This window comes from Pteropus vampyrus, unplaced genomic scaffold (assembly GCF_000151845.1).
Source record: "Pteropus vampyrus isolate Shadow unplaced genomic scaffold, Pvam_2.0 Scaffold1, whole genome shotgun sequence".
NCBI classification, from domain to species: Eukaryota; Metazoa; Chordata; class Mammalia; order Chiroptera; family Pteropodidae; genus Pteropus; species Pteropus vampyrus.
Window position 1 is genome coordinate 436,154 of NW_011888782.1, and position 5,681 is coordinate 441,834.

Genomic DNA, 5,681 nt, shown 5'->3' on the forward strand with positions numbered 1-5,681 from the left:
AACCACAGGAAAATCCCTGAGATAAATGTCTGTCTCCTACCAACAGCACTAGATTCATTATAACCTTTCCTCAGAGATTAAATATGTAAACAGGCCCAGAGCAAGCCCTTGGCAAATCATAAGTGAGAGAAAGTTTTTCTCTTATGACACACTCTTCACCCGCCCACCCTTACCCCTGCAGTGTCGCCACACTACACAATACCCAGGGGTCACCTGACCTTGTTGAAATCCCTGCCTCCCAGGCACCTGCTACACCTGGATGACAATAACTAAAATGTGCACAGATCTTTGCAGTTCATGAATCCATTCATTTAACAAACTCCTTTAATGGCAACTCGGTCAGATAGGCTTAGCTGTGCTGTGGTAACAAACCTCACTAATCTGTCACATGACACAGTAGAAGCTTATATCTTGCTCACCTAAAATCCACTGTGAGTCTGGGTGGCTCTCCAGAAGACTGGCCTCCAAATGGTGACTCAGTATTCCAGACAGCTGGGGTCCTGAGGTACCTCCATTGCATAACATGCTGCTACGATTGGAGAAGCAAGAGTAGAAAATCCTTGAAGGCCATGCAGTGGTAGGTAAATGTTTTGGCCCGGAAGTAACATGCTTCACCTCTGCTCCTGGCCCATTGGCCAGAACTGGTCAGGTGTCCCAGCCTAACTGCCATGAGGGCGGAGAAGGATAATCCTCCTGTGAATTCAGAAGAAACAAAAAGTAGATATGGACTAGCACTAGACTCCTCTAGCACTGGGGCAAACCTGGGTGGACATAAGCACTCACTGGACACTTAGGTCAGTCTTGTCAGGCTGTTGGGGGTGGGGAGTACAGTTAGGAAAAGTTTCTGAGAGGAGGAAGCATCAATGCTGGGTCCCAAAAGGTGAGGAGATGATTTCCAGGCAAGGCCGAGCCCATAGGTAGTTTGCAAAGAGATGGGGAGGTAGGGAAGAAGCTTGCCTCGGAGGAGGTAGAGATGGGGCGGTAGCTGAGAGAGATGCAGGGCCAAGGAAAGATTTTCTCAAGATGGGAGAGATTTACCAGTATGATTAGTCTTGTTCTACAAATGGAGCAAGTGAAGCCTGTTTCATTTGTCACTTGTGCCTTTATTCATTTAATACCTGATGTGTAGAAGAACAAAGATGACAAACACATGGTATATAATTAGAAGCAAGAATAAGACCTTAACAGAGGGCAAAGTACAAGTGCTATGAGCTCATTCGATTGAGAGATCAGAGAAGAGACGCGATCCTGGTCTTGAGGGATGGGCTGGATTTAGAGAGACTCCAAGGTGTAGGAGAAGACATTCCAAGCAAAGGTAACGAAGCAGGAAAACCTGTGCAAGTTCTGAGAACTCCCTGGACACAGGGCCCATGAAAGAGAGCAAAGGTAAGGCCTAGAGAGGCAGTTAGGTCCAGGCCGAGGTTCCTGGAGGGTCTTGAGGGCTGGCTTACAGCAGGCTGGGAGTGCTGGAGCCAGCCTGTTCTTGGCCCATGGGTCAGCGCCCATGGCAACCTCTTCTCCCTCAGGGCCTAGGAGAAGGGCCTCAGCGCCTAGCCCAACAATCCCAGGAAGGTACTCCTAGCGCAGGGACCCCTCCTGGAGTCTACACAGGAAGGGACTCCTAAGTGGGCTGGAGAGCAGTCTTCCCTGTCCTCCCTACACGCCCACAAGAAGCACCCACCTCGGGGACTCGCAGAAACGTCCCACTTGCAGCCTTCTTCTTGGCCAGTGTTCGGAGGCCGTCCCAGCCCAGGGTGAGGTGGAAGCTGCTCTGTCCTCTCTTTTCCCTCTCGCCTTCTCTCTTCCCTCATCTGGGCACCGGAACCCCGTGCTTGCGAGTCGGAAGGCTTAGTTTCCGGACGGAGTGGGGCAGCTAATATAAAGGGGTGTCTATTCAGGCCCCCAATGTGTTGTTAATCCCCTTCTCTTGACTCTGGTGCATCAATATGCCATACACTAGGCATCCCCTTTATGGACACTAAATCCATAAAAGTGGCCTCAGAGGTTCCAGATAGAGACCAACATTTGTTTAAACCTTGGTCCTCTACACCTCACGACCCGGGAGGTATAAACAAGGCAGAGGCTCTCCCTTGAGTCCACCCTGGGAAAGGACCAAGAGTTTCATATTGTTTGTTCCTGACAGGCTCCTTGACCCGAACGGACTCTCCAGACACACGGAGATTCCAGAGGGGCATCTTCAATAGTTCAGGTGTGTTGAGGGCTTAGACACTGTCCTGAGTGTTTTCCATAATAAGGCTCCTGATTAACAAACTGCCCCAAATGTTTTCCATTTGCGTCTTTAATCGACACCACAGCCCTATGAGATGCAATTATCGCGCTGTTTCACAGACAGGGAGCCTAAGGCATAGCCGGTCCTAGAAAGCGAGGTTTGCAGAACTGCGCTTTCCAGGGCCTCGAGAGCCAGGCAGAGTGGCAGTAGGCCACCAGGGGGCGCTGCCCGCCCGGCAAGAATCCTGCCCTGAGACAGAGGCCGCAGCGCGCGCGGAGGCCAAAGGGACGTGGAGGAGACCAGCTCTGCATCCGACTGCACGCTGTGCTGGGACTCCCTGCCACCCGGCCCCGCGCCTCTGACAACCCAGCTTCTCCACCCCGTGCCCTTGGTGGGCTCCCCACACCCACCCTGCTCCCACATCCTCCTACACTGGCCACACCAGAGTGTTCGGGGTCTGAGCCCACCAGTGCCTGCTCACCAGATACGGTCTTGAGAAGATCCTCTCTCCCTCCCGCGTGACAAAGCACCATTTAGTCTATCTATGTTTACAGTACGAAAGTGTAATTTCCGTGTAAATACATTAAAGAACAAGGAACGTAGAGGAAAAGATGCCGGTAAGCACCGACAGTGCCCACGGGCACGCGAGGCTTCCACCCATGCCCTCAGACCCATTGTGGGCAAGGCGGTGGAAGGGAGACAGACATAACCAAGAAGGCACTTCAATTGTGTGTTTGCAATTGGCTTACCTATTACAAGTGCAACAGTGCCCTGAAAGAGAAGGGCAGACAGACAGGCGGATATGTGCATCCAATGCAGGGGCAGTGTGGGCATGTGGTGGTATCACCGAGGTGATAAAGGCTGGTTCTCTAGGAAACTGAAGATCAGGAGTAGAGGAAGTGAGCTCCAGCTGAATCTTGAAGGATGGGGCAGTTTGTTAATCAGGAGCCTTAAAAGGAAGGTGTTCTGGGCAGAGGGGACTGCAGGAGTGAAGACAGGAGGTGGGAAAGCTTGATGTATGTTTGCCTGGAGGGCAGGAGGTAGGCAGTGCCCGCAGTTATAAGTTGATGGAGGTGGAGTACAGTGGGAAGTAGGCTCTACAGGAGGGTGTACCCTCCTTTAGTAACTGGGGTGCCACTGACAGGCTTTTAACAGAGGCAAGATGCAACCTGATTTCTGGGTTTAAAAGGCCACTGGGATTGCAGGTGTACTCGAGAAAGGGAGCCTGGCTGGCACAGGTAGGTTCTTGTCATTATGGTCACTGGGAGGGGGGCACTGTGCTGGAAATCGGAGCTGGGATGCTCCTGCTAGTTCAAAGCCGCGGTCAGGACCAGCAAGCAGTAGGAGCATCCAAGCCTCCCACGGACTCCTGGTGGCGAGGCTGAGTGCTTCCCAGAATGCTGGTGGATTAGCATGAGCTGTGCTGTAGCTGGTCCCTCTGCCAGAATGTGCCTTGTTACAAAGCAGACTGTGTGTTCCTGGGCCCAGCACATGAGTTCTAATTGGCCCACATAGCATTTATGTTTTTAAATAAGCTACAAACATTAGGAGAGTTTGAATCACAGGTTTTCTCTTGAAAACCCTGGGCCAGCACTCCAGCCTCACAGCAAGGGACTGGAGCCGAGTAGAGGCCAACCCTTCAGATGGTCCCTGTTCTCTTAGGGTTGGTATTAAGGCCTCCACATCACCTGATTAGTCTCTGTAGGTATTTGAATTTTCATACATACAGACATCCTTAGAGAGTCAAGATAAGCCACCAGAAATCCAGGTGAATGTTGAAAATAACCAGTCCAGGACTGGGATCCTGCAGAAGGAGAAAAGAACTGTGTTTGAGAAATAACGACCAGGGTAGATTGGCAGGGCTAACTGGTTGCCAGGTAGAAAATATGAGGAATCAGCGGTGAATGCCAGATGACTTATTTAGACCTGAACGATGAAGTTCAAACCGAACTTTTATCTTTCTCCCCAAACCTCAGTTCACCGACTTTCCCATCTCACTTAATGGCACTCCAGCCTTCTAGTTGATTAGACCAAAAATGTGGAGACAAAAGAAAATAAGGCTTTTTGAAAAATCAACTTTATTGACATATAATTTGCATACAATAAAAAGCACTAATTTTAAGCCTACTCACTGTTTGATTAAAGAGTTTTGACAAATGTATAGTACCACACAACCACCGTTTAAGTCCAGATGTAGAACATTTCCATGACTCTCAGAAAATTCCTCGATATCCCTTTGCAGTTAATAGTACACCCACCTCCAACCTCATCTTTCCTCCTGTGCAAGCAACCACTGCTATGCTTTATTTCACTATAGATTACTTATTCTAGAATTTCATATAAATGGGGTCATAAATACATGTTCTTCTGTGTCAGACTCCTTTTGCTTAGCATAATGTTTCTGAGATTCATTCGTGTGGTTACATATATAAATAGTAAGTAGTTCATTCTTTTTCATTTCTGGGTAGTATTCTATTGGATGACTATAACATAATTTATTTATCCAGCCACCTGGGCATTTAAGTTGTTTACAATTCTTTTACTATCATGACTAAAACTGCTCTGAACATTTGCGCACAAGTATCTTTGTTGATCCATGTTTTCCTTTCTCTTAGGGAAATACCTAGGAGTAAAAATTGCTTGATTACAGAGTATGCATATGTTTAACTTTGTAAGAAAATGTCTTATTTCCAAAGTCAAAGTGGAAGACCCCAGTAATGATTTCTTAAGTAGCGTACAAGTAGCACTAACCATGAAAAAAATGATAAATTGAACTACATTAAAATCAAACACTACTTTTCATCAAAAACACCATTAAAAGAGTAAAACAGCAAGCCACAGAGAGGAAAAAGAGATTTCCAACTTATACAACAGAAAAAAAGACTTGTATCCAGAATCTGCACATAAAACTCCTCTACATAAACAAGAAAAAGATACGCCTAATAAAGAAATGGGCAAAAGACTTGAAAAAACACTTCACAAAAAAAGGATATCCAGATGGTCAACAAATATATTAAAATGTACTTCGTATCATTAGTCATCAAGGAAATGAAAATTAAAATTAAAACTACAACATGCTTCTAATCTATCTCCACCAGAATGGCTAAAGTGAAAAGGACAGATGATACTAAGTGTTAGTAAGAATATGGAGCAATAGGAACTCTCATCCATTGCTGGTGGGAGTGCAAACTAGTGCGATCTTTTTGAAAACACTGGCATTTTCTAAACTAAAGCTGAATACATGTATATCATCTGACCCGGAAATTCCACCCCTAGGCATAAATACTTTTGCACCTGTACACCAAGACATACGTACAAGATGTTTCATAATAATGTTGTTCATAAAAGCCCCAATCTGGAAACAACACCACATACATACAGGAGCACACGCATGCATATACAATACAAACAGCAATGAGTATAAACAAACTATAGTAACCATAGCATTGGT